The 11,917-nt window shown below is 43.8% G+C and overlaps 1 protein-coding gene across 1 annotated transcript in view; it reads left to right on the top strand.

Moving 5' to 3' along the window:
• The first annotated feature begins 202 nt into the window (after positions 1–202).
• Positions 203–11,917, top strand: part of LOC106821156 — a 23,192-nt gene continuing 11,477 nt past the window's right edge. The window contains exons 1-2 of the mRNA XM_014825845.1: positions 203–316; positions 3,363–3,499. The gene's annotated coding sequence lies outside the window, so the exon portion shown is untranslated. The remainder of the gene's footprint in view (positions 317–3,362; positions 3,500–11,917) is intronic.

Here is an 11,917-nt window from a genome sequence, read left to right as displayed (position 1 = left end):
ATGAAAAATCCGAGGATGGTGCGTAAAACTTCGATCTAAAATGGCGCTAGAGGCTCACAAGTACATAACCAATTACATTCATCTCCTTGTATCTAAAGCTCTTGCGATCGAGCGGTAACTGATCATGAGTAACCGGAGCTCAGCTGTAAGAGGATATAAACTCTTGTGATTCTCGTTCAAAACTAGAACGTCGACGTTCGTAGCGAATGTGAAATGCAAAGAGAATTTTGTGATATAAAATTCCATGATGGTTGGAATTAGCGATATTTTTGTAACGTCGCTGTGTTGATTTGTGTATGTGCTTCGCTCAGTACAGGTTAGTGTTAGTTTGACCGACGACGTCAACTACAGTAAAAACCCGCGTATAAGAACATAGATTTTTCCAAGTTAGCCTCAAACATGTTCTTTATATAAATGGTGTTACTGAAAAATTAGGCTCAAAAGGTTTTAAATAGGTTCTTAATTGTTCTACTTTTAATATGTACTAGCTGAAACCGCCGCTACGCGCGGGCTTAGTGACTGTGATGCATGTGTTACCAGTACAGGTAGTGTTTATGTGTAAGGCATTATATGGAGAGTTTAGTTGTTGCACATGTTTGTTTTTTTATGGTTGAGATGTCAATACAAATACATGTACAATCATGCTTACACGTAACACATTAACTATTGATTTTAACCACAATAAATTTTTATTTTTCAGGCTGAATGTGTTCTTATGTATATGCAATTTTTTGACCGCATTTCAGCTTGAGTGTTCTTAATCGACGTGTTCTTTTATGCGGGTTTTTACTGTATATGTAAATAATGCAGTACTGTGTCTCAATAACAATGCCAGGGTGCTGCATTGTTATTGTGAGCATTGCATTGGCATTGGCATTGTTATTGCATCGATATTGTTGAGCTCGTCTTTTTTATTTTTACCTGTGTTTCTTTTTAAGTCTTCATCTGCAGGGAAAATTAAGAACCTACTTTAAATCTTAGCCTAAAACAGGTTCTTATGTAAAGGGGTCTAAATGGAAATTTTAGCCTAACAATGTTCTTAAAATCTATGTTCTTATACGCGGGTTTTTACTGTAGTTACTAGTGAACTACTCCTTACTAGTACTACTACCTAGTAGGCCTACTAACTGTGGCCGTATGTTTAACTTTACGTTTCGTTTGTCCAGGTGTAAAATGTGATAGGTTACAGGTACATAGGCCCTACTACATAGATACGTAAAATAGCTGTGGCAAAACACTATGTTACATGTACAGTAATCATTCATTACACATCGTTTACACGATTGTAAGTATAAAAAGTAGGAGTTTCACACACCGTCTAGCCACAATTTACTGTATATTTATATTTGTATATTTGAATATAAAAATATACACACATATGTATATTTGACATGCGTCTAAACAGAGGAATTCCTCCGACCTGTGATCGGAGGATAAAAATAGAGCTGAGAGGGTCTATGTCCCCTGGAATACTGCCGGAACGTACACTGGGTACGGTCCGGTGTACCGGAACGTACCCTGGATACGGTCCGGTATACCGGAACGTACCCTGGTACTATCTAATATGCCGGACCGTACCTCGCCTACTCCACTAACGAGCCTAGGGAGTCGCCTACGTCTACTCCCTAACCCTAACCCGAAACCTAACCCTAACCCTAATCCTAACCCTAACCATATCAAATAGTGACCAGGGTACGTTCCGGCAGTACCCTGGAGGACATAGACCCTATGAGCAAAAATAGACCCTGCCCACTCCCGCCGCATATGCTCTTATGCTGTGACCGGTAGGAACGTGTACTAACTATCACTATCAGTATCATATGGAGCGAACGATTTGAGGTACCGGTACGGTACATTTCTATAAATTCTAGCTATTATAGACACATGTCTTAGGTTTAATCTCTGTGAATTTTGAGTCTATTGAAGCGCGATTAGTCAAATTACTTAGCAAATATGCACGCGCGGCTATGCCCTGTGAAACGAAACGTCACAAATTCTATTTTTATCCTCCAATCACAGGTCAGAGCAATTCTTCTGTTTAGACGCATGTTATATTTGCAGTCACTATAGCTCTAGTACTATATAGCCCTTCGCTCCACCGCAGGAGCGGAGCGCCCCTGCAGCGGATCGAAGGGCTAGTACTAGAGCTACAGTCACTAGTACTATAGCTGATAGGGTCTATGTCCCCCAGGGTACTGCCGGAACGTACCCTGGTAACTATCTAGCTGATATGGTTAGGGTTAGGGTTAGTGTTAGGGTTAGAGTTAGGGTTAGGGAGTAGGCGTAGGCGACTCCCTAGACTCATTAGTGGAGTAGGCGAGGTACGGTCCGGCATATTAAATAGTAGTATTTAGTACCAGGGTACGTTCCAGCAGTACCCTGGGGGACATAGACCCTATCAGCAGTACTATATACTACGTACCAGTACTAGAATGAACACATTAGCTCACACTTTACCCTTTCAGAACCCAATGATCATATATGCAATGTATGCATACACGCAGGTTGTACCTTAATTAAAGGAATACTTTACTCTAGAATTTGAGAGTATATTATGATACATATAAGTATATCAATACATCCTGTATTTGAATCCATCATGGACGTTTTTTTTCCTAAACTGGCCTTTACCTCCTTTGTCTAATTTTCCCTCAGATGAAACCCTGGATATTGCTCTTAAATTAATAAATAAGAAACACCCTCGGTCTGTAGCCTGCAGCTGAAACGTTGCTTTGTGCAACTTTTTAATGGGTGCGCTGCCAGTGGCGCCACCGTTGTTGTAAGCATCGGTATAGCCGTCCGCTGTAAAACATTTTTTGTAATATTTCTAATAAATATTGAACCATAAAACTTTTGGTTCAAGGATAGAGAACATGGGTCCCAATAAAACCAATGTCATTTACATCAACATAAATATAATATTATATCAATATAATAGGTTAGGGTTATGGTTAGGGTTAGGATTAGGGTTAGGATTAGGGTTAGGGTTAGGCACATTGGTTTTATTGGGACCCATGTTCTCTCTCTTTGGGCCGTTAGGGCCAGGGTTAGGATTAGGGTTAGGGTTAGGCACATTGGTTTTATTGGGACCCATGTTCTCTCTCTTTGGGCCAAACTTTTTATGAAGCGTAATTTTAACCTAAATCAACTGAAAATAACCTTAGAACCTAGAGTCAAGTATCCCTTTAATTGCTGTGCGTGTGTGTGTGTGTGTGTGTGCGTGCGTGTTTGTGTGTGTGTGTGTGTGTGTGTGTGTGCGCGCGTGTGAATGTGCATTTGTGTGTGTGTGCACGTGTGTGTCCATGTGTGCGTGCGTGCATCTGATGATCTGTAATGGGAATCTTTGATGTTGAATATTTTAGTGTCTACTCTCAAGCCAGTTGATCACCAGGAGTGCCACTCATGGGATAACCTTGCTCAAGACCTATATAAGCAATATCCTGCAAACTGCAGTAGAAATTCTCTGTGCACGGGAATCTCCTGTATTGGAACGTATCAGGTAAAATCAGAATTGATGACACCTTTTATGAGCGTTCCAATTTTCTGTGCACACATTAAATTCTACTCTGCATTTAATCGCATATTCATACCTGCAGACAATTTTGCACCATTTCACAGAAGTGTCGTGTGTGTGTGTGTGTGTGCGCGGTGGCGTGGTGCGTGTGCGTGTGCGTGTGCGTGTGAGTGTGACGTGTGGCGTGTGGCGTGTGTCTGTGTGTGTGGTGTGCGTGCCGGTCGTGGCATGCGTGTATGTGATATTTTAATGTTTAGGGCAAGGTTTAGAGGCGAGCAGGATGGAGCTGTTTCCTTGTGAGAGGCACAGATTTAAGCTCCTCCTTTTGGCTAACGGTCAGATGCCTTTCACTCCAACAACTTGCAGGGATTTGTTCCTCGACGAAGAGAGCAGGTAAAATTCAGGTTTAGTGATCTAATAGAAATGTGATTTGATTGTGTGTGTTTTAGTTGGGTTTACTAGCTTACGTGGATGGCCCTAGGGGGTAGCGGCTACGCGGCGGTGAAATTATAGCATGTGGCGTTTTGCAAGCAGCTATTATTTTGGGATCACGCCTTTGCTGCTTGGTGGAAGCGGGACGTAACTGTGTTGCGTGCACCAGGGAGATAGAAAGCAAGAATGAATATTAGAACTGTAGAGTGAACCGTTTAAGTATACGCGGAAACTGATTGTCTTTATTTACAGGCTAATACATGTAATACACAGTCGTGTTGCGGTGGTGTACTTTCGTTATCCCGATCAGTTATTAATTAATTCTCTCGGTAGAATGGGTTTACGACTGCTTGAGCGTGGATGCTATATTAGTCAGTGATAGGGCTCTAAGTATATATATCGATTATTCTCTTTTCATGTCGGTTGCTTTGATATATATGTGTCATTATGGCAGCTCTTCCTGTCTTCAGGCTTGTCTAGTCAGCTTATGGACCAGCTCCATGTCGGCAAGTCTTGAAGGTTTCATACCCATGGAAACTACAGAAGTAACCAGAAGGTAGGGGCGGTGAGCTTTGATCTGTAGCGGCGACATGTGAAGTGGGTTCGATCGAGCACTTTCCATTGGGAGTGGGCAGGAGGCGGCCGGGCTGTGGCACTCACGACAGAGACTGGATCAGGCAACTATGAGTTATGGCGATACTAGACTGCGCATACCGAGTACCCCCAGGTGCGGTCACTAACCCAACGTGCAGGCTTGAGCAGGTTTGTCGAAAGTGAATATAAGTGAAGCGGAAACGTCATCTGGTAGCAGCAAGAATTGTATAGTAAGAAACAGACTATAGATCATCTCTACACGAGTCTAAACCAATATAGAGGACTATCCAGTAGTGCCCCATGCTTGCAGTTGAGGCTGAAATGAATATTTTAAATGTGAAACCGAATACGTATTCTACAACTATAAATTATTGTACGCTATCACTGATAATTTGTATTTTCATAAATACTGGTGCGGCACATGTAAATTTTAATAATCTAGATAAGTGTGCATATATTCCTATGCAATAGACAATTACTGCTATTGACAATGTGTGCTTAGCTTTTAGAGTAAGTTGATAATTACTAGATTGTCTGTCTGTCTGAGAAGGGAAATAAGCAGAGGACGTGGGAACATGTATTTAGGTGGAGTTCAGAGAGGGTGAATTCTGGCATGAGTGAGGATTTATGCAATCATTGTTCAAAACCATGCATCATTATTGTCTGCACTGTGTGTCGAGCTTTGTCATTTACATAGCGAAACAATCTATAAATTATCAGGCACAGATGCATTATAAAAGAGATGATGTTTTGTCGAAGATAATGATGATTGAAGTCAACGTGAGGTTCCAACTAACTAATAATAGGTTGTCATACAATGTTAGCAGATTGTACGCAGAAGGTTTTGGAGCGCAGGTCGGAGTTTGAGAGGGACTTGGTGTTTTGAAGCCGGATAGGGGAGGGAAGGGTCTTTGCCAGTGTGAGCGTCGGATCATGAACTAGAGTCACAGGCAAGGGAATAGTTGTCGGACCGCTATAGTAGAACATGTAGCTTGTTTTAGAAATAGATGACAGATTTTAAATCACGAACGAGCAGTTGGTCGTGAGAAGGTAAAGGGAATTTGAGAATGTAGTATATCCAATGGTGTGGGTGTATTTACCATATACATACTTAGAGTGGCTTACGGTGAGATGAGATCGACACAGCTCTCTAAGGGTACGAGCGTTAGAAGCGGTGTGACTTGGAGAAGGCTCATATAGATTCACAGCCGCAACAGTGCAGCGGAGCACATATCGGAATGTTTGAGTTTACTCACTATTTGAATTTCTGCTGCCAATTTTCTGCTAGAAGTCTCGTAGCTGTTCTCGGCAGAGGAGGTGGAGAGCAGCCCGCGCCCGCCATCGAGCGCCGCGGATGAGTAAGTGATAGAATAATCACAGGCCATGGTGGTTCCTAACAGAGTGTGTAGTGTTGCGGGGGTTTGAATTAGGTGGACTTGTTGTCGAGAGCGTCATTGTGACAAGGAGTGAGTGACTGATGTTGAGAGGCCAATCAAAGTTATTAATAGCGATAGCTCTACATATCGGGGATGGTGAGTAATATATTTCAGAGTGGCGTATAGGCGCCATAAATTGTGGAGGTTATAGCGTAAGAGGGTAGATATAGGTGAGCCTAATTAGGGGTAAGGTGAGTCTATAACTGTTAGTATATATTTTCAGATTGTGGCATTGTTTAATGAATGGGATTGGAAACAACTGACCTTGACAACTGCGTAGCACGACGGGACTATAGCCCCGGCGCGCGCGTGTACAGGGGGTTGGGAGCACCCCCCGCCAGGCCACAGCCGCCGCACACAGCACCAGAACCACCGTGGACTAGCAGAGAAATTCTGGTATATTGTGCGGTTCAACACGAGGCTAAAATGCCGGGGTGCAGTAAATAGGCTATTGAAACAAGTCCGGTGATTTGATTTGATAAATACGCGGGTTCCCCAGACTTTCGAACTAGATTTGCGGTGCTTGAGAAATACTGGATCTGCTTGATCTGCGCTGTTCGTCTGGTGTCGACGTCCGTGAGAGTACGGGGGTTATTTCTCAAGCGGAGTTTTAGTGATTGGTTCTGTCGCTCAGACAGTCAGATGTAACGAAGTGGAAACTGTCCAGAAGCAGGGACCAGTCCTCTACGTATTGTTGATTGCGTCTGTGGTGTCTTGGGGCATGCTATTTGTTTATTCTAGACGAATTGTGGTTGCTTGTATATGTTACTATATAGTACTGCTGCTTAGTTGGCAATTTAGGTTTGCCTGGCGAGCCGGGTCCGGATTTATTGGAGCCGGCGAATGCCAGCGTGAGAACGCTCGGGAGCTCCGGCCTTAGGCGGACCCCCCGCTGTATGTGTCTCAGAATTCGGGTAATTAGCGCGCAATACGTTTTTCATAAATAGGAGGTCTCGTGTGGACGGGAGGCTAACATCACATAGTAGGTATGGATTAATCGTGGGCATATAACTGTGTAGTGTAAGAAGAGGTGTAAGACAAGCTAAAGTGCTTGATTTGGTTCTATTTTTCTACATTACTTATGGTTCTGTGGGAATAACGATTTAGAATATATTGATTTTCGCCAGGTCAGTCTAACGATTGTCAACAAATGTGGGTCGAACTGTTTCACACAACACTTCGGCAGTAGTATACATTGTCCAAAAGAGTTTGAGAAAAAGTAAATATTGCAGGAGTGTTTTATCATTTATGTGTATAAGTATGTTAATAATATATTACCGATAATGGATGCATTGGTTAGACAAGATCATTGAACACAGGCCCTACATAGTCTACTGCCTATGCATGTTATTTTTAGTCATGTGCAAGTCAGATGCAGCTTGTAGGAATCGCATGATGAGCCGTCGCCGTATGGCGTGGGCGAGGCGTGTCTGCCGTGGATACGTCACAGTTGGGCCAATCCTTAACCGCTTGACGTACGTGACGAGTTCGGAGCGTGGGGGGGTAATCGAAAAGGTTGGGATGATAGGAAGTGGGGGTCAAAGGTCAAGAGAAAGGAAGGGGGGAACATTCACTTCTTAACTAAGGTATAGTGGGAGGAAATGCAGATTGCGGACACATAATATAATACGGCGGCTCCGACCATATGGCTGTGGAAGTCGGACATGCATAGCATGCATGGTGAGGAAGAATGACGCATCACTAGGTGCGATGTGGAGGTTCACAGGGTCAAACAGGTCGATGGGCACAGGGGCAGATTTTAGGACATTTCTGAGGAGCTGGTCGTGAGACGGACGATTGAAAATTTGTTTGTTTGAGAGCGGTGGACGTAAGCATGTTTTATGGCTTTATTGAAAGGACCTGAAAGTGTACTTTGGGCTGAGAGCGCGGAGAAGATGGACAGGAGGGTAATGTCGAAGACCTGTTGACGCCTCAAGAGGAGGTACATGGATTTGTTGCTGTCGTTAGAAAGAGAGATTTGACTGGGCCGCGGGGTTTTTGCTAAGTAGAGATCGTTTACATGCCTGGAAGTATGAGGGCTACAATGTCACAGTGAAATTTCAAAGCTAAATGTTGCTATAGCTAAATCATAATAATTATGGCTTGCTGTGACTGTAGGTGCATGTTAATGTACCGTTATGGCCCTGAGGCCAGTGGCCACTGCCAGTGCAGTGTGGTGGTGGTATTAGTGTGAAGTTTTATGCCTGCGTTAGATTGGTTACAGGTGGAGCTCGTCTAATGCAGGCGGCTGTAGGGCTTGCGGTCAGGTAAAGGTGGATGAAGTGTTACGCTATTCTGTCTTGGCAATAGTTGGTTGCTACTATGCCGAATGACAGATGGGAGTTCCATCTTTAATCTGAGACAGCTTAAACGTACGCGATCTTTTCGTGGCAGACTGCTTCATAACGATCCAACGAACATTCCTTTTGAGAAGGTTCCTGATACATCCTGTGGCTTCCACTGTTATGTCGAGCGTGTAACAAACACTGTTGGGACTAACGGTTGTACTGGAGATCCACGGGACTCCACGACACGAGTCGACGAGTAGACGTTAGGATGAGCGTGGGTGGGGCTGGGCGCGGCGCGGCACTTAATTGTTATATTGAGAAGGGAAACAGAAACGATAGTTAAATATGTTATGTTCTTGCAAAAGATAAATGTCTTCTTGTTGAAGTGAAATTGTACAAGCAATTCACGAGGACGTGCAAACTGAGCAAGGTCTATCACGATTTTCGGTGAAAGTTCTGAACTATCAATGTGGTTGATAAATATTTGTAGAGCGCTAACTTAGTGTGACTAGAATGTTTTCACATGCTGCATGGGCAAATGCTTTTAAAATTGGGACTACGGTATATGCTGACCTGTTTGGATTGAGCAGGGGGACAGATGACTCATATTAGCTAGTATAGTATATGTATAGAGCGGATATAGGGTATGTTACTAGTCGACCTAGCCCAGCCCCCAGGCTGTAGTTAGTAATTATATAGTTTATTTATAATAATAATAGGATATAAATATGATATTATCAGGAAAAAAGTAGATATCAGAGAGCCTCGTATTAGTCTACTCCCTGTATATGATTCATGAAACTCTAATTGTATAACAGTCACTGCTTATGACCATCTATAATAGATGTGTAGTAGATATACGTGTGGGAAAATGTGATGATACTCTGGTGTGGAAATAAGTAAGAGCAAACCTGAGGTTATGGAAATTAATGTAGAACAACTCTGAATATGAGGTACAAAGTTTTCGCTTGAGGACCAGTATTTGCAGTGGTTGAGCAGTATATTGATTAAGTGTGTATAGATAATAGGGTCCGTAGGCGACGCAGTTAGGGAGCATGTGACGTACGGCTCTTCTTCAAGCAGAGACGAGCGATGTAGCTGTGGTGGTGCTGTTGTAGTGTGGGGTCTCGCGGCATCGCAGCTGTGTTCGTCGTGCTACCGTCGGCCGGCGAGGGCGCAACAGGAACCAGGGGCTACGACGAATGGTGGGCAGAGGCTGTCAGCGATGGACGAATACAGCTGCGGTGGTTGATTGACAGAAAGAGGAGTTGGCTTAGAGCGCAACACTAGCAGTTGCGGAGGAGTACATGGAGCGTTTGCTGGCCGAGGAATGGTGCGGGTTGTAGCTGTGTAGACGGAGTAGTTATGGCCTATACTGCTTAGGGGCGAGTGGGTGGCCGATTATGTTCAAGAATAAAGCTGCTATTGCTGCTGTCTGGTGCATTAAAGGCTGATTTATTCTCAGAGCCGCCAAGGGCTTTGGTTTGACTAGTTATGACGTTACTACATCGATATAATCGAGAAGTGAGATAATAGGGAAGGAGGTGGACTTCAGAATAAACAAAAGAGAGTATTTACATCGCTTAGAAATACGTAGCAAATTTAGCTAAGCCCGTACGCTCACCCAACTTGAGGTCAAATGCGTACCATGATACTTTGCTGAGGCAGTCGTGGCAGAATGATTTCCGTCGTATACCCGGCACAATCCGGAGATACACGATAAAAGTACGACACGATTCTCCTTCTGTTGCACGAAACCGAATGTTATACATCTGCCTAACTTGAAACCAATAGGCTAAGCCCTACTAACGACTTTTGTGCACCCCTCGCCCCCGATGCGATGAGATGGCTCGCTGGAGGGAAAGATTAGGAGCTGAGAGCTGCGTGCGATTGTGGGGGCGTGCGTGCGTGGGGGAGTACCAGCTTGTAAATAGGTGCAGGTTAGCTCGCCGAGTGTTGCGTCGATGGTCCAATCTCCAGCGGAGCCACACGCGGCATCGCCGAGGGCAAAAAGACTGACGACAAGAGTCCGTTAGATAGCTGGCTATTGTTTCAAGTTGGCAGGTTATAGCATTCGAGTTTACTGCAACATAGAAAAGAAAAAGGGAAATGGAGGAAGATGTGTCGTTGCGTTTTAGAGTCTAGTAGTCTCGCGATATGTGGGTGTATACGAGAGAAGCGATTGTCGAAGACGCTAGGGCGAATAGAGAGCTGTGTTACGGATTTGGAGGCATCGAAGTGGTTGAGTTACGCGTAGTAATCGTATGTAGGTCTGAGACAAGCGTAAGTGAAAGTGAAATGTAGCGCGTGTTTATTGAAGTTAGCATGCCTGTCTATTACTCTACTTGATATAGCAGTGCATATATCGTCACAATAGTAGCAGGGCAACTAATATACAGAATATAATTTTCGAGATCAGAAATAGGAATTTGACTATATAGACGATGTGATGTATACTGTGTGTGTAAAAAGCGATTAAATGTTTTCTCAGGGGATGGTAGCTGACATGCAGTTATATGTTTTGATAGTCAAACTGTATGCGATTTTTTAGCAGCATTGGGTGGAATAGATTTAGACTAATCACGAATTTTATTATAAGTGATAAGCTGTTTTGACACAGAACAGCCTGTTTTAAATTATGGTAGGCAATTATGACATTAGTATAGGTTTTGGTATTCCGTTGGCAGAATACTTAAGCTAGTCATGTAGTCAAAGTTCGTGGGTACGCAGAGAGCAAGTGAGGTGGATCGAGAGACACTCGTATAGAAGTCGCGCGAAGATTGAGAGTGCGGGTGCGTTGGGGCGAGGGAGCAATACGGCGACGATTGGTAGTTGGCACGGGGGCTGTATGGAAGTGGAAGGAGACGAAAGTAGGCGAGCGAGATGGTGTAGAGAGTATGAAGTACAGGGGGGGAAGTGAGGGTCGCAGAGGGGTTGTGCAAGATAAGTGGCTTCAGATAATAGGGGTGATCTGACGGTGGATGTTATAGCGATCGAAATGAGTGATACGAAGAGTGGGGTGTAGTAGTGTGCGTCGGTAATGTTGAAGAAGCTAGACGGGAGGCTTAGCATAAAAAGGTGGTGAGTGGAAGCATATATAGGGAGGATGGTAAATGCATTGTAAAGGTGTTTGATTAAAAGCATATTCAAGAAAACGTATAGTATTGTGGGGGCAATTATTGTGCTGGCGGAGTAGGTTAAGCATGAGCTGAGGTTAGGACAGTTAGGACAATGTGTGGGAAGTTTTTTTTCATAGGGGAGGGTAAAACGCGCCAATGTACAGGAAGACTAGTGATAGGGGGATGGGGGGGGTGTGGAGTTGGATTATGGGGCGCAAGGAGGTAGGATGCTGCAGGTATGGTAGGTCGTAAGTGAAAGATGGCGTGGTTGTACGTGTTATGTATGACGGGTAAGCATGGAGAAGAAAAGTGAGTGATATATATCAGAGGGCATGTAGCTAATACACCGGTAGAAATGGAAACAGAAAATTTGTTTTTGGTAAAGGTATATTTTTTGTGGTACGTGTGGATGATGAACAGATATCAATGAGTGTGCGCTTGGTTGACGTATAAGAGAGATCGGGTATTAGTTGGGCAGTGTGAGGATGTAGATTACTCTATAGTGGGGAAAGCTTAGCAATGAGGAAAATGAAC

This window comes from Priapulus caudatus, unplaced genomic scaffold (genome assembly GCF_000485595.1).
Source record: "Priapulus caudatus unplaced genomic scaffold, Priapulus_caudatus-5.0.1 Scaffold60, whole genome shotgun sequence".
Lineage (NCBI taxonomy): Eukaryota > Metazoa > Priapulida > Priapulimorpha > Priapulimorphida > Priapulidae > Priapulus > Priapulus caudatus.
This window is presented reverse-complemented; position numbering and strand designations above follow the sequence as displayed.